Genomic DNA, 22081 nt, shown 5'->3' on the forward strand with positions numbered 1-22081 from the left:
CAAGGGCTAAAGGGAGGATTAAGAGAAAATGTAAAACCGGCTACCATGGAAAGTCTTTATTAAGTGCCGGCAACTGTTGCTATTGAATAAGTTCAAGGGAGTGGACGGCTGCGTGGAGGAGGGGAGAAACTCTTCCACGTCACTATTTACGGTTTCTCACCCTGAGAAGATGGAGAGTCAATCAGTCCACGCCTGCTGGCGCCTGGCCCTCTCTGTGTGATGGAATATGACAGGCTTGGAATTTCATCTTATTGGCACTTGGCAGGACTGGTTCCCGCTGCTGCTCAGGAGTGGGATGGGGGAGAGACCCAGCAAGTCTTGCTGACGTGCTTCCTTGACGAGAGGATAAGCCCTTTCCCCGGATTGTTTCTTTTCTCCCTGGACTTTGTCTGACCATCTGTTTGAAGGTGCAGGGCATGACAGTGACAGAGTAAATAAGATGCCCTCCTGTAAATTTTAGTAATCCAGCTACAACTGTTGCCAAAGCATGACTGACAGTGTACCCAGTAATCTGAGTTACAAATAGAATCTGCAGATCCTGCAGCAGCTGAGGTTAGACACAGAAATAAAAGAGGATTAATTTATTTTGGGGTGGAGACAAAATCAAATTTTTTTCTAGAAAACCCACAAAGCCCTACTTGGATATGTCTCTTCTCATTCAGGTTTAAAGGGGCAGTTAACGCTCACTGAATCCCCTTGGCCACCTCCCATTCACTTTCAAGAAAGAAAATAAAATTTAAAAAGTGATTCATGGAGAAATGCATATAAGTCTTGCTTTGTTTGCAAGGCGATCTATCAGACCATAGCATGCCTTAGATTTAGTGAGTACCAGTTGCTTCTGTGTAGTGGTCTGAAAAGTGACATGTGAAATTCTGGTGACACATAGTTTTTTCGTTTTGAAACTTAGATAACTAAGGCCCTGTAAGACATCTTGGTAACTGCCTGTTACTAGGTTAGTTATGTGCTCCTCTCTCTGTACCCACTCATCATTCATCCTTATGTCTATCTAGAGCTGTCTGTCTTCAGATGTTCCCTGCGTAGGCTCAGTGCGATCTTCAGCTGCTATTTGCAATTCTTTTTATTATTAAAAATGCTTTCAATTAACAAGCAAACTCTTTCTTGGTCAGACTCTCCAGTCCCCAGACTCTCATGTCTCTTGTTCTTTGGGGCAAGAAATTTCTCCAAGCGTAGGTCAAATTAATTAAGTGCACTATTGAATCAGGCACTAATTTTCCAGCCTCTCCAATTCAGTTTTCGAGCCCAACTGATGAACTGAAACGAATATGACATATTTTAGCTATATTGCTTGATCCCTTAAAAATGTATGTTGACATTAAAAAGTGAGCAGCTCAAAGTTTTGTGCTTATAAAATTAGATTAATCATTTAAAATGTCTATTAAGAAAGATGGAACTTCCAAGGGTGAGACCCACACTAAGGAGAAAGAAGCATTGAATAGAAACTATCAATATGGCAGCCCTGATGTTGGTTCACAGAGTTCGGTGGACTTCCATGCAGCTGTAATAATCATGGCCAGAGAAGCAAAGGAAGGTATGCTTGAAGAATCAAAATATTTGAGTAACCCTTCACCAGGTGGAGAATATCTAAAAAGAGATAAGAAATGATGCAGGAGACCAAACAGAAACCCAGTAGAGGAGCTTAAAGGTGGACTTGTTTTGGACAGAATGAAGAATCAGGGAATTTGGAGACTGAGTGGGAATTTTCCATGAAAAAAGGGTACAGTAAGAATGAATAAATGGAACCTTGGGATTTGTAGTGCAGCGGCAGGCACACGGATGCATGGGAAATCCAAAGAAGGTGGAAAAGGCAGAAACAAATAATTGCAGAAATAATGATCAATATTTCTGAAGTTCTATGGAAAATATAAATCTACAAATCCAAAACGCTCAATGAATCACAAATAAGGTAAATACAAAGAGATCAACGCTTAGGAACACCGTGGTCTAACTGTTCAAAGACAGAAAATTGTGAAAGCAGATCAATAGGATTAATAGTATTTATTAGATTATTGGGAAATTGATAACTTGATCCAGAACTATATATGGGAATTCACAGGGGCCAGAATAATCAATTTTGAAAAAGAACAAAGAGGAATTACATTTCTTAAGTTTAGGATTTAGTAGAAAACTCCAAAGTCTGGGGGTGTAGCTCAGTAGTAGAGACCTTGCCTAGACCTAGACCTTGTGTGAGGTCCTGATCCTGGGTTTCAACCCCAGTGCCACCAAAATAAAAAAAAGCACTCCATTGATCAAGAGAGTATTATACATGGATCAACAGGCCAGAACTGAGAGTCCAGAGATAAACTCTTACAACTGTGACCAGTGATTTTACTTACCACAGGCTACATACGCCGAGTCAAGGAAGCCAGACACAAAAGGCTTTAATGTGCATGATGTCATTTATATGTCACATGGAAACATATCAAGTACAGAAATCAGATCTGTGGCTGCAAGTCGCCGATGGCATTGACGTGAAGGGGCATGGATCACTTTCTAGGGTGACAGAAACGTTCTGTATCCTGACTACAGGGGTGTTTACATTATTGTGTTTGCTTCACTTACTAAAACTCATCAAACTTTATACTGCAAAGGGGTCAGTTTTTCTTTATGTAAGTTACTTCTACATAAACTCAACTTTAAAATTAAGAGCATCCTGAACTTCATTGTTAGTTAATATTACCAGTGCAGCAAAGAGAGCGGAGTCAAGCTTACATGTGTATGAACCAGACCTTTGCCGCTTGCTCGCTAACTGAAAAGCTTTTATTTTCTCCTCAACACCAGACAAGAACATATGTACCATGTAGTAGATATTACTGTTTTCATCAGTTATTTAAAATGATATGTTTAGTTATGTGACTGCCACATAATTTTGTATTAATTATCTACTTCCTTATCCTAAATAAAATGCTAAAAATATCTTCCAAAATTTGAGGGATATATAAAAAAATTGTCTTTTATATTTTTGCCATTTGAAAACTAAAACATTTAGTTTTGCCATTTGAAAACTAAAACATTTCCCTTTGCCCATCCCATTTGAGAAAGCTCACTCCTGAGAGAAGGCAAGGGATCCCCTCCCTGGACCAAGTGACTACTTGTCACTTATAAAAGCCTAGAACAGAGCTGGGGTTTTAGCTCGGTGGTAGAGCGCCTGCCTAGCACGTGTGAGTCACGGGGTTCGATCCTCAGCACCACATAAAAATAAATAATTTTAAGAAGTGAACCTAGAAAGCCACTAAAATTAAAAAAAAAAAAAAAGAAAGAAAAGAAAAGCCTAGAACAGGCCACATTTCCCTGTAGTCATTGAGTCCCAGCAAAAACCAGTGCACTGTGGGACATGTTCCTTAATCCACCCAGACCACCCTGCACATCATCCCATTATCTTTTTTTTGTTTGTTTGTATGTGTGTTTGTGTGTGGTACTGGTGATTGAGCCTAGTGGCACCCTTCCACTGAGCTACATCCCCAGTCCTTTATATTTTATTTTATTTTGCTTTGTTTTGGTTTTTAATTTTTTTGGAATACTGGAGATTGAACTCAGGGATGCTCTACCACCGAGCTACATCCCCACCTATTTTTACTTTGAGACAGGACCTGACTAAATGGCTCAGACTGGCCTTGAACTTGCCATTCTCCCGCCTCAGTGTCCCAAGTAGCGGGACTCACAGGCATGTGTCACCTCACTTGGTTCTTGCTGTCTTTAATAACCATTCTCATTAAAGTATATACAGACCAAGATGCATGCCATTTCTTCTTTATTTTGAATTATTTGTCTCGGCTTGTTTTCTTCATAAAGCATGTAAAGATTTATGCCCTTTTATAATTGTTCAAACTCTTGAAGATTCCTCCTGAAGGACCTCAGACCGCGCCTGTTGCCTGCGACCACATTTTATAGCAGGCTCACTCTGTGACTGTTCATAATGACAATAAGAGAATAGGTAGGACTCACTGCAGAATTTGTTTCATGTTATTGTATTTAGCCATCATTTTGCAAAGATTTTAGGACAGATACGAGGGGGGGGAAACTACATATTTGACAAAGTTGATTAATGTAGATGAGAAAAATTACGTTTGAAAATGTTGGAGGACCCTGAGAACACCTGAGTCCAAAGCTTTGAAGTGCAGTTTGAGACACACCACTGGTTGTATTTAGGCACTGAGCATATTGTCTGGGCCTGATCATGTCAGGACTGTACGTCTACCTCTAATAAAATTATTACTAATGAAGTGTTTGGAGAAATCACAAACTTAGTTATCCTGAAGAAAAATCATGTATAATATGTTCTTGGTCATGTGGCAGTTCCATTCTACTTGATAAACTTTTTCAGATTGAGAAAAATAGCAGAATATGATGAAAACTAGGGAGTCAAGAATGAAAGTAATTAAGAATATCAGGAGAAAATGTAATTAAGGAAAAAGACCCTCTGGTGAAGTTCAGTCTAATCGTCGCCATAAATCTATCCATGATCACTTTCAAGAAAATGAGAATAAAAAGAGATCAGCTAAAGTATTCTATATGTTTTTTAATTGCGTTTCATTTTTATGCCTTAGTTGCATGAATTTAAAAGTTTTTCTTTTTTGAGAAATGGCCCCTTAATGAACACCTTAAATTAAACAATTTTGTACCCTTTAACTTTCTGTGGCACTCTGATGGAATTAACTCAGTTTGAAACACTCCATTTCTGTTTAAGAAACAAAAGGTCAAATTACTTCAAGTTTTCTTTTCCGAAAAACCTGCATTCTATTCCCTCTGTTCCTCATTTTTTGTCTGGATGTGATAATAAAACATACAGAACAAATCCCCCAAGACCAGGCCATGCTTTCTGTGACTTGTGAAATGCTGCTGAGGCCATGTGGCTCTCTGGCCGCTGCCAGGGACTCTGAGGCTGACTGAGCAGCTTCACTAGTTGTGAGAGGTCCCCTCTCTCCTTTTCTCGCCACTAGAGGCATGTGGGTGTGAAAATGTCACCACTCAGGATATGTGTACGGATCTGCACCTGTGCATCTTTTAACACAGTTCCACGTGCACATTACCTGACTTATCCATTCAGGCTGCTGAAGCCGGGGCTGTTCATTCCATAGACTAGACTGGGAAGTAGATGGCTGGAGAGATTAACTTCTTCTACCTACGTGCCGATACCACTTCTGGATGTCTACCTTATTTTAACTGATTTCAGAGACATTCCCTGACCCAGGAAACAAATAAAAAATTAAGTAGTTGTATGGTGGAGAGTGAATGAAAGTTGGCCAAAACCAAACCAAGTTTGAATCATCAGTTTCCTTGTTCATAAAACAAGAGTTCATTTATTTTCAAGGTTGGGTAGAGGATTGAATGTGCAGTTCACATTTGGAACCTTTAGCCTTCAAGAATGATCCACCTTTATTTTCTATCTCCTATGTTTTAGGTTCTTTGTTTCCTTTTCTCCCCCTTTGGGGCTTGTGCTTCTGGCACCCCAGACCTGATGGAGCATGGTCCCTGCCTCATGAAAATGCTCTCATAATCTTGGTAGCAAATCCTTGAGGCTCACGTGTTGCCCTGGGTTTGGGTTAGGCTTAACAAACCTGCCTGGGGAAGAGATTTTTCTCTGGGTCTCTGTGTGGGTATCTCTCTCATGAGATTTCTGACCCAGCATTGCTGTTGAAGCCTCTAAAGCTTCTCTCCTAGAACAGGACATCAGCCTCATGGAGGTTCCAGCCGTTGATGGGCAGAGCCATAGCTTAAGCCTGAGCAAACATGAGGGCTACTCAAGAGTCCAGCAACCCTAGGCCTTTGACCTCAGACCTGACTTTGAATACCTGGCCTGGAATTTGCTGATGAGGCTAAGGCAGGTTTGATATCAGAGGCCAGAGTCAGTGCAGAGCATGCCTGGCTTTGCAGCTGAGCTTGCCGAGGGTGTGGGAGAGCACTCCTGCTGGGGCCCCATCATTGCAGGACTAGGCCCAAGCCTAGATGTCTTGTCTGCCACAAGGAAGAGGGGTAGCTCTGGACTTACGTGGTCATCTTCATGGTTGGACAGTTACCAGTTCCCAAAATGGACACAGTCTGGAGGGGCCTGTGACTGGGGCACCCCCACTCCACAGTGCAGCTGGAAGTTCTAGAGGACATGGTTACTAGGGGTCCCTGGGCTGAAGCCATGCTCCTCCTTCAGCAAACAGTCTCTGTTGAGATGAACAGCATAACCACAGTCTACCCTGAGTGCTCATGGCAGCTGTCTTTAACTCTGCCTGTTGTTAAAGGAAATAATATTCCAGAGACTGGGAAGCACTGGTTAAATTTGTAGGCACCACAAGTGCAAATGTACCGAGATGCTCTGTACTGAAGAACTGCTCAGCTGTCATCTGCTTGAAAATGGTCATGCCCACTTGATGGAACTATATCATTTCCAAGTTCTAAATCACTTCCTTTCCAGACAAAACTGGAAAAGTAGCCAAAGACCCTCACGGTCACCGTAGGAAGACAGCCACCTCCACACCAGGCTGGGGAGGTGGAAACAGAAAGCCCAGCCCGAGTCTTCTCTGTGCTCTCAGCTGCCCGCCTCCTCACGTACTCCAGGAAGGACTGAGGTCTTCCCAGCTTTGCCCATCGCGAGTGCACTGACCGCACACTTGACGCTACTGCACGTCCTGGCAGACTGTTTGGAAGAGGTGTAAGGGAACCCTTTCATTTCAACCTGAATGCCCATTTTGCCATCATTGAGTATTTCCATAAAAAGCTTCGGGATTCCAGGAGTGGATTCTATTAGTTCTTAAGATGATAAATCAGTTTGTTTTTCTCTCTCAGTCTTCGAGTTAGCTTGTTTTCTTGTTAGCTTGTTTGCCTTCCTTGAACTTTCTCTGGTATCCCCAGAACATTTCAAATGTCTGAGGCATTCATCAGTTGGCAATTTTTTAGGGGGGGATATTTGTCACTGAAATACCCTACTAACCACTTCCCCAATCTGGACATCTCCTTATCTGGTGACCATAGTCTGTCCTTTTCATCCTCTCTAAGTTAGTTAGCTGATACATTATCGCTGTATTGGTCCCTCCTAGCATTAAGATTCAGAAATTAATTCCATTTATTCACTAAGCACTTATTTTGTCACCTGTAATGAAGAATGTTCAGCTGGATATTTCTGATGGGGAATTTTGTTTCAATGAGCAACTTAATTCAGCTCCCAACTCCCACCCCTCCCCCTCATTCCTTGTGTGCTCAGGGTCTGTAGCGCTGCACTGAGGCCTGCATTTACAGAACTCCACTCCTGGGAGTCGTCCTGCTGCTAGTAAAGATCAGACAGAGTCCCACCTTTACCCACTCACTGCCTATTTGCCTTTGAAAACCAGCCCCCGTGAACCTTAGCGTCTGTGAAATACAGGTAATAATAACCCTGTTGGAAGATCATGCAAAGAAAAGATGCCGGCAAAACACTCCTCCAAGTGCTAGGTGAGTGGCCACCTGAGAAGAATGAGAGGAAGAAGAGGAGGAGGAAGGAAAGAGGCCGCGGACAGAGGTGAGCAGAAGCATTCGAACTAGGGAGCTTGGCCCCTAGGCCTCTGGGAAGCCTCTGGGAAGCCTGTCCAGGTACCCCTCCCTTTCCTTCATGTGGCTCTCGACGTCCCTGTGGCTACAAAGTGTGGGTCTCTGAAAGCAGCTTTTATTCTTTCCCCCAGGAAGATGCCATGGAAACTGCACTCTACTTTCTCTGAGCTAGGCCTTCGCCCTGACTTCTGACCGTCTACTCTGCCTCGTCCCTCGGTGAAAGGGCTTGACCACCGTGTACCACGGCGACAGCTCTGATTCATGACAAAGACCTTTCTCCACTGCCTGCCAAATGCATGTTTCTACCCAGTTAGATAATGTGGGAGCTAGATGTTAAATTTAAATAGGCTTAGAAGATGCTCTATTTTGTGAATTATATATATATTTTTAAAACCTGCTGATTTTTGTCTAGTTAATTGAACTGTCCTTACTTAATAGAAGAGAGTCATTGAAACACCACCAAGGCAAAAACGGAATAAACAAAGAAGTGAATTTTCAATACAACTGATCTTTAAAGTTTAATAGCCAATAAATATGAACGCAAAGTGACAGTCGTCTCATTGCAGATGTAAGCACAGGCACCTAAACCTCACTGACAGCTGAGAAACACACCTCCCACCTTCATCGAGCCTCACCCTTCCCGTGAAGCCTGTATTTCTCTTTGGTTTACTATCCCCACCTTAATGCTGTGGCTGTCCAGGAAAGGTGCTAGAATAGTTATTGCTAATGAAAAATAACTTTAAAGTCTTAACAAAGAGAGAAAGAATATATACTTTTCAGATGGCCTTCTGATGAATGAAACCAGCCACAATATGCATTTACCTGTCACCATGCGCCCCAGGCCTGCCCAGCCTGGCACCCTGGAGCTGTGGGTTTATCAGACATGAGACTCTGGGTTAGAGTAGAGGGAGGACCCCAAGGAGCTGCTTCCCATTCGCAATGCCTGGGCTCCATAGCTGCACAATCAAGGTCACTTTTTGTACTTTGTGACAAAGTATCTTTGATGACACAGAATTCTTTGAATTTTGTTGTGCCTTTGTTCTGTGATGAGAATAAGAGAACATCTTGTGCTTCTCGAAGTAGTGACATTGGTCTGAAGTTAAGATGCAGGTCTGCCCTCGGGCGTCCTGACACAGCTGTCTCTCTTGTCAGTTGTCCTCACCTCTTTTCTCGTCAGAACTTTGGTTACTATTATTATTGGGTTCTGCTCAAGTCAGTCTCTTTAATTGTCTCTTTCTTTTTCTCTCCCTCATGTCTGTATAAAGTGCATGTAGATATTCATTTCTACATGGAATAAATGCTATTTTCAGCAAACAGTGGCTATTTTATCTTGACAAAGTGTGCTGTGGTTTGGATCCTAAGCAATCCACTCAGGTCCTCGTATTTGAGATTTGGTCCTCAGCCTGGAGCCACTGGGAGACGGCGGAGACTGAGGCAAGGCAGTCTTAAGGTCATGGGGGTGTGCGCTTGAGAGGAACCCCGCACCTTCTTCCTCTCTTTGCTTCCTGGCCAAGAGGAGAGCACTTTGGTCCACCACACCCTCCTACCGTGATATGCCTTAGGCCCCAAGCAAAGGACCTACTGACCATGAACCTCCAGAACTGAGCCAAGAGACAGTCCTCTCTGATAGCTCAGGTGTTACGGTACGGAGAACCCACCAACAGAAAATTTACGTGACTCACCCTTTGCTTAGAGAAGTTGCCACCATCCTGTGTTGACCGCTTGTATAATTGGGAACCACTGAAGTAAACCGTGGCTACCTTAAGTGAAGTGGTTTAAATGACTCCATTTCAAAGAAAATGTCAGTAATTCTTTTTTTTTTTTTTTTAAATCCTACCTCAAAATGTTTCCATTACCAGTAGTAAAATAAATAAGACAGTTCCTCTGAAAAACAATTATCTTGTTCAGAGAAAAAATGCGTTTTCATACACGAAGGACTGGGATGTTACCACCCACTTTAGAAATGTATTCGCATTATCTTTTTAAACATGAATTTGAACTCAAGCCTATTTGTACTGTCTTAGAGAAATTGAGTAACTTCAAATAAGTTATCTGCAATCACACAATCTTATTTCCGTCACACGATCTTCTAATTTTGACTAATGTACCATACGTAATGCACATAACATCATGTGTTCTGCATTCTTATAAACACTCCTTAGGGCAGCATATCTTCTACATTCATTATGGCAATAAGCATGGGTCAAACTGCATAGTGTTAACCTGATTCCCTTTTGTTGGGTTGTATTGTTAATAAGAGCAGAAGTAACCTTTTATGAACTCTCTATACAACAAGTGCTCTGTTAAAAGCATCTTTTACTAAAGGTGAGAATAAGCTTAGTTTGGTCTGTGGAAAGGCCTGCACTTCATCTTGATATCCTTAGGTTTCTATTTTCTGTATGACTTCAGTCAAGAAAAACAACTCTTGTTTTTGCCTTCAGTATCCTCCTCTGAAGCAATAAAGGCAATGGTAGCTCTACCTGCCTGAGTCTGGCACATGGCACATGGTCAAGAAAGGAGGGAAGATCATTATCAAGAACTGTTCATAAAACTGACCTATGCACATCTTTAAATGAAGAGAATGATGTTATTTTGTGCATATTTTCAGATGGCTCTCCAGATTATTAAATGGTCAGTGTCACCAGTAAAGTGCTAAGGATTCATTCTTTATACACCAGATCCTCACCTTCACTGTCTTCCACTGCTTCCTTTGTCTTATTATTTGCAATTTTTTTCAGTATCAGAACCTGTCTTGCACCCAGCAGGTCTGGAGTCACGGTTACGCCCCAGGTGTGGCTGGCATGAGGAAGATGCCATCTGTTCAACGAGAGTCAGGAGAGACTGTATCCCCAGCCAGTCAATAGGCAGAAACGCATCTGTGCATTGTCAGGTGTGTCTGTCTTCCTTTGAGATTGTGAATAGTCATCTTGATGTGATGTCACATCCATCAGAATGACCAAGACATAGTATCCCAGGAAAGACAGACTTGATGTGAATTATAATAATTTATGCACAAAACTTACGGAAGTATAATTCTGCCTGACAGACTAAAGATGGTTCTGAATTTGCTCTGAAGTTATTTTTTTTTTCAAGTGAATGTCCCAGTTTACCACTCAGAGAAGAGCCCCAAATTTGAAGGTGTAGTGCACCCCGAGAGAGCAGGAGGACCAGAGTCAAGGGCGCAGCCTACGGAGACCTGCGCGCCTGGCAGGCAGTCTTTGTCCTAGAGCCGCGATAGTCACGGAGGTGAGTGAGCATGAGCAGAAGAGGGAGAGGAAGCGAGCGGGGCGGGTGGAGGAGGAGAACTTGCTGCCGAATGTCGGGCCACACGCAGTACGCTGGACATGTCATGCACATTTGTTGCTGCAGCTCTGGAACACCCATATTTTAGAGGTGATGGAAGTGAGGCTTGGGCAGCGAGGTCAGTTGTTCGAGGTCAGTTGTTCAAGGTCATAGCAGCGAGAAAACGTTGGAATTTGTGTTCCGAGCCAAGTTCCCAGCTCAAATTCATCTTCTCTCCACTTCAAGATGCAATTCAGCGGGAAAGCACTGAGGTGTCTTCTCATTTATTTGGACTTAACTTCTCCGTTTGAAGATAAAACTTCAAAATCGTCTCACGTTTTGTGGCGAGCACAAGGCAGGTACTCTTACACAGTTCCTTGAACTTCCCTGGATGCTGCTCAGTGGCCAGTGCCTCCCCTCCACGAAGGCTGTGCTTGCTTCCCTCTGCCTCTCCACCCTCTGCGCCTCACTAGTCCAGTCTGCATGCCCAACAGGAAGGTGACCCTCCAGGACAGAGTCCCACTGTCTCCAGAGAGATGAGACGCCCTGCCCTGTGAGATGCAGGGTCACTGTTGAATTGCCCCTAGGGTTCCCAACCCTCTTCTGGGAAGGAGATTCCAACCTCCTGCCTTTAGACTCCCTTGAGAAACCCCCTTCCTCTAATGAAATCTCCAAAGAGCGACCTCACAATTCTCCAGACTAGAAAGCAGCAGTTTCCTTAAAGGGGCAAGTAGTGTACAGTCAGCCCACATCATGGGTTCAACCGATGGCAGGTCAAAAATATCTGGAAAAAATTTGCCTCTACCCTAACCAAGTGCAAACTTTTTCTTGTCATTATTCTCTACACAACACAGTCTAAGAATTATTTACATAGCCTTGACATTGCATTACGTATTTTAAGTAATCTAGAGATGATGTAATGTGTATAGGAGTATGTGTGTGGATTATATGCGATACTGTGTCATTTTGAATAGATGACTTGAGCGTCCAAGGATCCTGGCATCCAAAGTGTTCTGAGCCGATTCCCCCCAGAACACAAGACATGACTATATATGTATGTTTGGGCTTTTCGGGTCTCTGTCTCTGTCATAACTACTCAGCTGTGTTATTGGAGCATGAAAGAAGACAGAGACGGTATGTAGATGAATGGGTATGGCTGCATTCTCATAAAACTTTATTTATAGACTCTGTAATTTGAAATTCAATTAATTTGCCCAATCCTGTAAATGTGTTTCAAAATGTAGAGCTGTAGATCCATTCTTGGTTCACAGGCCACACAGAAACTGGCAGCTGAACTGTCCTTTGCTCACCCTGGCCACACCCATGGTGTTCTCCATGGGGTCCCCGTGCTGGCCGCTTCTCCAGCATCCCCACTCAAAGGCAGCCAGCTACTCCTAGCGCCTAGCTGTCTGGTCCCGAGTTTCTGCAGCTTCTGCCTGTGGCTCCCACAGTTTCAGTCTCTTCTGAATTCCTGCCGTCCTGCCCCTTGGGTCCTGGGACTTCAGGAGGTGTGTGGGTCCATTGGAAGTGGAAAGTAGAAATGTTTTTCTTTCTGAACAATTCCTTTGTCATCCAACCTTTTTCTATTTTGGAGGAAACTCTCTAAGTAGACTGAATTGACTAACTAACTTGTGTGTCATTTTTTGAATGATTTCAGAGTATTCATTCTGCATTTTCTTCTTGAGGTTGTGTTGCAAACCAGAAGATAAGATTGGCGAGTAAATTATAGGATTGAAAAAACTGTGAATTTAAAACCAAAAAAAGGATACTAATGCTGACTTTTGTGACTGCTGTTCATTTACTTATGAATTCAGCAACTATTTATACTTCAGGTCCTGTATCCTAAAGTGAAATCTCACTTTATATCTGTCTGACGTGTAGAGATGAATAGAGTATCATCCTGTGTTTTAGAGAGGCGCAGGGGAGAAGAGAACCCATGAGACACCTTTTAGGCTGTTACTCATGTTATGGGACACATGGTGCAAAAGCCCCCATAGGAAACAGGTGTGGTACACACTCAAAATGGTACAGCAAAGTAGTGTGCTCCAGAGAGTGCAGAGACCTGGGCCACCTGCTGTTATTATCGGATCCTTGGAATTTGTAAAATGGGATGACTACCTGTGTGGCAGGTGTGTTGTGAAGAGTAAATGAAATTTCATAGGCAGGTATAGGCTCAGCACTCTGGAGCACGCTGCTTTGCTGTACCAGGATTTTGGTTTCCCCCAAAATAAAGGTAAGTTGATTTTTTTGATTTGTTTCTAACTCATAAATTTATGGCTTTTCAGAAACAGTGTATCAATTCACTACTAAATTTACTTCTTAATCACATTTATTGACTAAACTGTACATGGCTGTATTTCACATTGTGGGCAAAACAGAGGTGTGTAAATTAATGTCCTTCCACTGGATTGCTGGTCAAACATTTATTACTATTATGCTACAAATGTAAAAGATAACTCTTGTGCAAATGATATGAAATAATCCTTATTGACTGATTCTTTTCTCCTTTTTTGTGTGCCCATTTAGATATGCACAGTAATGGCACATACTTCCGTTCCAAGTTGCTCAGCGGCCTGTGGACCGAATGAATGTATTCATCCCCATCACGATGTACAACACCAGGGCTCTTCACAAGTAGGTGTTTGGTTGTTGTTTTTTTTTTTTAAATTCAGCTTCTTTTATATGAAGCTAGTTTTCCAATAAAATGTTTGCATACAAATGAAACAAGAACCTTAGTAATGGGTGCTGTGTATTCACTTTGTCATGTTGTAACAGTGCTAACTCCTAAGGAGGCTCTACAGTCTGACTTCCTGAGGTTGCAACTCATTTCTGTCATTTTCCAGCCTTACAAAGCTGGGAATCCTAAAACTTCTCTGTGTCTTAGTCTTCTTATCTGTAAATAAGACTAATGAGAGATCTTATCATATAATGTGGATTACACAAATTACTTTTGTCAGTTGTTTAGGAGCACTATTCCTGGGAAGTTACCAGTTAGTTCCCAGGGGAGTGTGAGATTATCATGAGGAGCAGGTTTTAGAATCAAAAAGCCCAGGGTTCAAAACCATTCACTAGCTGTGAAACCTAAAGTGGTTATTAAACCTTTTGAGGGCTCAGTTTCTAAGAAATGAAATGGAGTAAATAACTATAGTATTCTCTGAGCTGTTTCTTGCTAGGCTGGTTTATCACAGTGCTGGCAAGGAATGGCAGCCGTCACCTTCACCGGAACTTGTGAAGACATTATCGCAAATTATCATGTAGTGTGATGTTCAAGTAATGTACTGCAGGTCTCCTCTCAATTTGACACTGTTCTTGCCATATGTTATAGTTGGGGAACATTTAGAAATGTGTCCAATTATAAGATCTCTTTTGTTAGATCTAGAATTAAAAAAAAAAAGATGAACAAATAACTTCTATCAAATTACAAAATGCAAACAAGACTTGGATATGGCATCGTAATTAAAGAAAATAAAAATCGGCTTTTTTAGATCTATCAGGGAGTGTCAGAGCAATGTTTAATTTGTTATGAAATTTGGGCTGGTACCAATTTCTAAATGACTTTCCTTTTGAGGAGAGGAAGGGGACAAATAGAAAGCAGGTGGAAGCCTAGGCCCCGATCACAAAGGGCAGAGAGTAAGGCTTGAACTTTCACTTTCTTAATCAAACATTCAACAGGGGATTCAGTACTTGTCTTTTTCTGAACGGTATTGTCCTCTGGGCTTGTATTGGACAAAATTCAGTAGTTAAAATGGGTGGCATTTTCCAAATGAGTCATGATTTGTTCCCAAGGTGGGAAGCACTGATAACCGGGCAGTAGCAAGCCAAGAGCGTGGGTGCATGCTTTGTGTCCATCTCTGGGCTCAGGCTCCGGGATTGCCTGGCTGGCATGTCTCACTCAGACCAGAAAGCCAAGTTCTGTTCCCTACGTGTTAATTATAAACCCTCTGAAACAATGGCGGTGTTTGGTTTACCGTCTCTGGATCCACCCGCATAGGCAGCAGGGAGTCTTTCACATGTTAATTCAACCCAAGTTGTTTCTCATGCAGATCCTAATGCTCTCTAGGGCTGCTGTGCATGCTCCCATTCACCTCTTGTTTATTTTTGCAGTAGCTTTAGCCTTGGTAGAGCTTTCCCAGGATGAGACAGTGGGGATTGTGGAGGGGGCTTGAAGCATGAACCCCTCTGGGGTACAGTCCAGGTCGGAGCCCTGGTGCCATGGGCATGGTGCAGGCCTGGCTGCTGTTTGGCTGCCCTGTACAGGGGCTGCCGGGAGATGCCTGCCATACTTCTGTCCCTGGGCCCTGCCTCCTTCCATACTGCTAGTCCCTTGGCATTGCCAACAGGCGCTTGTAGAAGTCTTGTCTTAGGATTGGAATGTATTAAAAAGAAAAGGCAAGGTCATGGGGTTCGAATACCATTCCTCCTACTAAACAGGCAATTTCTCATGGATTTTTACATATTTTCAGGTTTGATTGGCCACCATATATTATTCATGTTCGCCTTCAAAATTATCTGTGACTTTAGTAGTCTCCTTCTAAGAGACCAATTAAATCAGGTATCAGTCTAATGCTTCTTAAACCAGTGTCTCTAAAAACTAAGGAGTGGACTGGGGTTGTGGCTCAGTGGTAGAGTGCTTGCCTAGCACGTGTGAGGCACTGGGTTCGATTCTCAGCACCACATAAATAAAGGTATTGTCTCCACCTACAACTAAAAATATTTAAAAAAGAAAAAACAACTAAGGAGTGAAGCATTGCACTCACTATCCTAAAGCCTGTATGATGGAGATGCAAGGTTTTCGGACTTGAAGTCTGATGTACCTTGGAGACAGAAAATAGAAAGAGTCATGGGAATTTCTGACCTGCTGCGTCACTTTAACATGACGTGATCATAGGAGGGAAGAGAAACAAGCTTAGGGATACCCTGTGCTGCCAGGCAAGTGAAAGATGAATCACCAAAGGCCAGGGTCTGCTCGAGGGGGACTGGCAGTAGAATTGAGGAGCTGTGAACATCCCAAAAAGGTGGACCTCCTTGGTGTCTGCTGCAGATCTCCTCAGCCTCTGGACTGACCAAGTCCCACCTAGAAATGCTCCAGCCTTTTGTGACTCCCCTGAGCCTTCCCATGACTACTTCTGCTGTCCATCAGTCGAGCTCCCGATCTTCCTCCACTCTCAGTGTTACATACTCTGTCATCTGTAAAACTTAAATCTTCCTATTAAAACTGGCAGTTCCCCCCTTTCTTCTGCACCTCTATATGTGTGCATGCCTCTCTGACAGACCATGCTCAATTCTTTTGCAAGGATTGGCTTATGAATCCACCAACCCAGTTACAGTGTCAGCTGTGGAGGGCAATCCCTGTGTTATTCCTGCATACCTTTCCAGTGTCTATCATTCAACAAGTAGTTACTGGTTAAATTCATAACTTCAGTGATCAATGACAACCTGTGTCCTTAGATTAAACAGGAAACAATTGCTTTTGCCATGGTACAAACATGTCTATTAAATATCTTTCGGTATGGATATTATCTTAAACCGTTATTAATCTGTAAAACATATAATAATAAAAATGAAAAGTGGTAATTCTAAACCTACCATGTTTATGTCATTGAAAACACTGTCAGCAAAAGATAACAAGTCTTGAAAATACGTAACTGACTCTACTAACCATCTCATTAGTTTACCATTAAGCGTATTGTTTTTAGAAATAGCATTTCAGGGCTGAGGTTGTGGCTCAGTGGTAGAGCACTTGTCTAGCATGTGTGAGGCACTGGATTCAATTCTCAGCACCACATAAAAATAAATAAATAAGTAAAATAAAGATATTTTAAAAAGAAATAGCATTTCAGCAATGATGAGAAATTACCTGACGTCATATTAGTTGAGGGTAGAATAACTTCCTCCATGAGTTACTAAAAAGAGAAAGAAAAAAAGAAAGAAAGAAAGAAGAAAGAAGAAAGAAAATAGAGCTTAAGGATTTATTTTATTATAATAACTGTCATATTTATTGTGATTGCTTTTGTCCAACACTCCAACCCTGAGTTTGTCAGAAACTATTTTAAAGTGCCACATATGAAAGCATCTATTTATGTGTGTGTATATATAGATATGCTAAATATAATGCTTATGTACTCTTTACATAAATATTTAAAATATATATTTCATATGTCTAAGGAAGACTCCTATGAATCTAATTTGGTAAAGGTGGAAAATGTGTGTGCTATGTGTAATTCTTGTAGGTTTAAGCTATTTGTTTAAAAATATAGTGAGAAATAACAGAACTCTGTGTTAGATGAGTACTGAACATCACTCAGAAGAAGGCTTAAAATTATTCCATCTTAGTGTGTTTTCTTAGATTGCACTACCATACCATACAGCTTTGCCCAGGAAGACCATAAGTCCACTGAAACAGTGTCTTAAGGCTAGTTGGTTTGTGTGCACAGTCATCTGCAGGAGGCCAGCAGAGGCTGTCAGGTACAGTTACGAGTAGCACAAATTACCCGAGCAGGTCAGCTTCCACAGAGGGTTTGGAGAGGCCAGGGGAAGGCAGAAGCTAACCAGGACAAACAGGAGAGGAGTGTGGACTGACGGTGCTCTCCAATTTTCAATGCATGAGCTATTTTGGATTGTCATGAATCAAGCAAACAGGGCTGATCTTTGAATATCAAGAATGTTCATCCAGTAGTGTAAGCTGAAATATAATGGGTCCACAGGCAGGATCACATTATTAAAGCTTTGCTATGCCCAAGTAGGGAAAGCAATACAGAAAGAATTATACATTCTTTAAGTAAGTAGTTTTGTTTTTTTTTTTTTAATTATCCCTAAAGGCAACACTTGACAAAATAGCGGGTCATTTATTAATAACTTTTTAAAATTATTTTTTACTTTTACAGACTGCATTTGGATTCATTGTACACAAATGGGGTACATCATTCCATTTCTATGGTTGCACACGATGCAGACTCATACCATTCCTGTAATTATACATGTACACAAGGTCATGTGTCTGTCTCATTTCACCATCTTTCATGCCCCCTCCCTCTCATTTCCCTCTACGTAATCTAAAGTTCCTCCATTCTTCTCTCACCCCCCCACCCCCATTATATAATCATCATCCACTTACCAGGGAAAACATTTGGCCCTTGGTTTTGGGGATTGGCTTGTTCACTTAGCATGATTATCCCCAATTCCATCCATTTATCTACAAATGCCATAATATTCTTCTTCTTCTTTATGACTGAATAATATTCCATTGTGTAATAACTTTTTAAGTCTTATGAGTTGGAAGATTACAGTGTCTTGGTGACCAGTTTCTGACATTCTTTCAGAAAAAGGACTCACACTTGTATGTTGAGATTTGATGATGAGAGTGGCTGCCATCTACTGAGCCGAGGGGCAGAGTGTGGTAGGCACTGTACATGGGGCCATCTGGGCTGTGAGTCAGGGCAGAAGTGTGTGGAAATAAGGGAGCAGGGTGTGGGTGTGGGTGTGGGTGCGTGGGTGTGAATCTGGTGTGGAGAGACAACATTAAATGTGTGCATATACAAATAGTAATAAATTGGTTTTAATCAAAGCAATTCATTTTTATAGCAGGAATTCTTGCAACTTTCCTTAAAGCATAGTTTTAGACAAGAAAGTTTTAACATTTTTACTAAGTGTTAATGTTACTAAAACATCATCTTTTGATCATTTCTAAAAATGAACTTTGTGATAAAATATCAGTGTCTTGGTTTAAAAATGGTTCACATGTTTCTTTCTTTACTCATCCTAAAAATTTTTGCTCCTCCTAAAAATAGGTATTGTAAAATCTAAAGGAGAAATCCTCCAGACTTAAATTCCATTCGTTGATCAGCAGATTGCACTGAAGAGTGACATGCTTGCTGAGGACAGGCAGAAAGCATGAGGACTGGACGGGGGACGTTGACAGCATCATACCAAAGGAAGACAAGCAGACAGGGGACTGTTTGTTGTTAGTTGAGGTTGGAATCCTGTCTGTGCTGAGTATGGATGGCAGGGAAGGGTTAGCTTTCAGTGCCTCCTCACTTGACTATTGGCTGTCAAAGATGAGGCACTGGTCCATGAACAGTCCTCAATTAGGAACGTAGTATGGGATATGCACTTAAGAGCTGGGACAAGGGACAACTCAAAAATTGGAAAGGCAATTGTCACCCAGGAGTCGTGCTATACTTTCCAACTGGAAAGTAAGTCAATCATTCCGAGTGATTTTTTGAATGCAAAATAATGATGTCTTTCTGAATTAAGCTGAGCAAGTAAGTAGGTGTCTAAATTCGTTGAGTAGATTGCAGTGATAGGTAAAGTGGACTGTTTCTCTTGGGAAAAAGGAGAAATATAACTGTTCCTGCATTTATTAAAATATTTTCTTCTAAAATTATTTCTTTCTGCCCACGAACTATTCATGTTTGAATATTACCTACCATTTTAGGTTTTCTGAATACTTGATTTTGGTGGTTTTCCCAAATCAAGATTGTTCGGCATTCATGCCATTGATCTTTAAGTCAGTGGTCAATATGCAAATAAGCCAAAAACATTTTGGAAACTTTCTTGAAAATTCATATCTTAATTTGGTTTTCATAAAAACCACAGATCTTAAAAATAATGTAGTCCAATGGTAATGTCTAACGGCTTTTTGACAATGGGACAACACAGTGTTAACGTAGAGAAACACAAACTGTCTCAATGTCAATTTTGCCCTTTTCCCCTACTTCACATAGCGACAACAAAAAACAGATTTCTACTAAAGTTAAAATCATTAACAAACATTTTTTGGGTCTGTACCCTAAGCACTGACAACCTGCAAAGTATAACACTCTAAAATAAAGTGATTAAATCTCCACTTAGGGACTAATATTCCTAATCCCAAGACTCTAAAATAAACTACCAGAGGCCTCCTTAGCCAGCAGAGACTGCACAGTTTCCAAATAAAGAGGCACAGAAAATCAGCTGCAAGATAGACACCTAAGTTCTATGGCAAGAGCCAGGCGTGGTGACCCATGCTCGTAATCCCAGCAAATGAGAAACGGCGGCAGGAAGATTCTGAGTTCAAAGCCAACCTTGGCAACTTAGCGAGACCCTAAGCAACTCAGCAAGACCCTGTCTCAAAATAAAATATAAAAAGAACTGGGGATGTTTTTCAGTGGTTAAGTGCCCCTGAGTTCAATCCCCTGTATCAAAAAGAGAGAAAAGAAAAAAAGAATCTGTGTCAAGAAAATATATGTAAAGATTTTGGAATCCTTTGTTTTTTTCTGGTTTTGTTACATTTCTCTGGGAGTTTAACACAGAGCATGGAACGTAGATGGAAGCAAATGAATGTGAATTGAATTAAATGATGCCGTTGATCATTGATTTCTCTAGGAGATCTGTGACCAGCTTAGAATATATTAATAAGGGAATTTTTATTTTAACAGTAACTGCACAGCGAGCTTCGATCTCTTTGTTTCACTAAAGCGGAGGGCTAGGAGCCCCTCAAGGGCTGTGCTTAGCCAGGTGGAGCCCACTTAGGGGGAGAGGGTGTTATCTTCCTTTGTTCTGATTCTTTTTTGCTTGAAATTCTGATAAAGGCATCTGGTGGTGTCTCTCCTGTCACTTACATTTCTGTGTCCCAACTGACTGCCAGGAAAAACCAACCCTAGCATCTGCATTCTCTGTGAGTGTCCTTCAGACTTCCTTCAAAACTCCTCCTCCTCTTGCCTTGCCACACTGCTATCTGGCCCTGCGGCCTTATCCCTTGGGTATTGCAGTGAGCTTTTCGATGGTCTGTCTGACTCCAGCATTACTCCCTTCTGCTATATCCTCACCCTTGACATTGAACTTCCGGCCCAACACATGTCTGAGTATTTCACCTCTGCATAAATTCCTTCCATAGTCATGTTCCCTGAACCTTGAAATTAAAACCTGACCCATTTCCAAAGGGAATAAGAAAGCCCACCATGCCTGATCTCAAAAAATTCTCCAAATGCATATCCAGCCAGCGGGCTCAAGCACCTAACTTGGGGCCTTGGTCAGCAACCCACACAAACACTTCAGTTCCTTTGTGTTACGGGGCCACTGAACTAGATCGTGTCCTCTGCCGAGAAGACCTTTCCCGACTCAACCACCTGGAAAAATCTGAAACATGCAAGCAAAAAGATCTTGGCTCATGAGAGAATTCTGAGTTGCCAAGTCAGCTCCTTTGTGATAATTACTAAGTATCTAGTAAATAAAACTGATCATTTACTGTCTAGATATTTATCCCCCTGTGCCTAATTGGTCGGTGAAGTCCTCTTGCATACTTATTGGCCATTGGTATCCCTGTAAAGAAACTTTCACAGTGTGGTACACCTAGAAGGTGCTCATTAAGGGTGGACTAAGTTCATTTGTGTCCAGAAACATCAAAGGCAACTACTGGACCCCCTCCCTCAACGTGGCCTTCCTAGCCTCCATACGCCACTCTTCACTGTTGCAAACTCTCCGCAGCCATTTAAGGTCCCCCCAATGATTGCACAACAGCAGTCTCCTGTCATTGTTCCTCCACCCGCTACCCTAAGTCTGAAAGCTTTCTAACCTGTGCAGAGGTCCTGTTAACAAAGCAGTCTGTCCCCATTACTCAGTCTGTAGAAAGCTATCAGTAACCACTGGTGCTCTGGGCCTGGGTTATGATTGTACAACGTGAACTCACCAGTTTACGTGTCTAATGAGAGCATTTCCTCATTCTGTTTCCTAAGGGTATCTTCTAATGTGCCTTGAATATTACTTGAATAATTGTGCTGAAATTAAAATTCAATCATGAGTTTCCACTTTACTTGACAATATAAAGCATAATTTCCATAATTGTTTTATTACAGAGTCAAAAATATTTAATTGTATGCCAGTAATGGACAATTTAACCACTCCATCAAATTTATACCTCAAATTCTGAGGGACTGACTTTGTTTTAACAAGCATAGATATTTGTTATATACCTACACTGTTGAATTCTTAACCGTGACAACTCGACAGCCCTCGATGGTGTGTGGTATATTACGGGGATTGTAATTGAAGGTGAAAGTGTTCTTGACCCCTCCATTCCATTACCCACTCTTGGTGATTCAAGCCCAGGGCTTCCCACAGGGCCGATCTCATATTGTCCCTTTAACTCTGTTTTACTCATTTTTAGTGATATTCTTTTAGTTTGGAACCTTTTCTGCCCAACTCTGGCAACAAATCTTCCTGTCAGTATTCTCTCAAACATTGCAAAGCTACTCAATATGTGGCGCTACCACAATCAGGCTACTCGCTG

At 41.8% G+C, this 22081-nt stretch overlaps 1 protein-coding gene across 4 annotated transcripts in view; it reads left to right on the plus strand.

Moving 5' to 3' along the window:
• The window catches only part of CHRM3 (cholinergic receptor muscarinic 3), a 481613-nt gene that overhangs the window by 111532 nt on the left and 348000 nt on the right, over nucleotides 1-22081 (plus strand). For all 4 annotated transcript variants that reach the window (XR_013758419.1, XR_013758420.1, XM_079107804.1 and 1 more), the window contains one exon: nucleotides 13342-13449. The gene's annotated coding sequence lies outside the window, so the exon portion shown is untranslated. The remainder of the gene's footprint in view (nucleotides 1-13341; nucleotides 13450-22081) is intronic.

Source organism: Sciurus vulgaris, assembly GCF_902686455.1.
Source record: "Sciurus vulgaris genome assembly, chromosome: 12".
Taxonomy (NCBI): domain Eukaryota; kingdom Metazoa; phylum Chordata; class Mammalia; order Rodentia; family Sciuridae; genus Sciurus; species Sciurus vulgaris.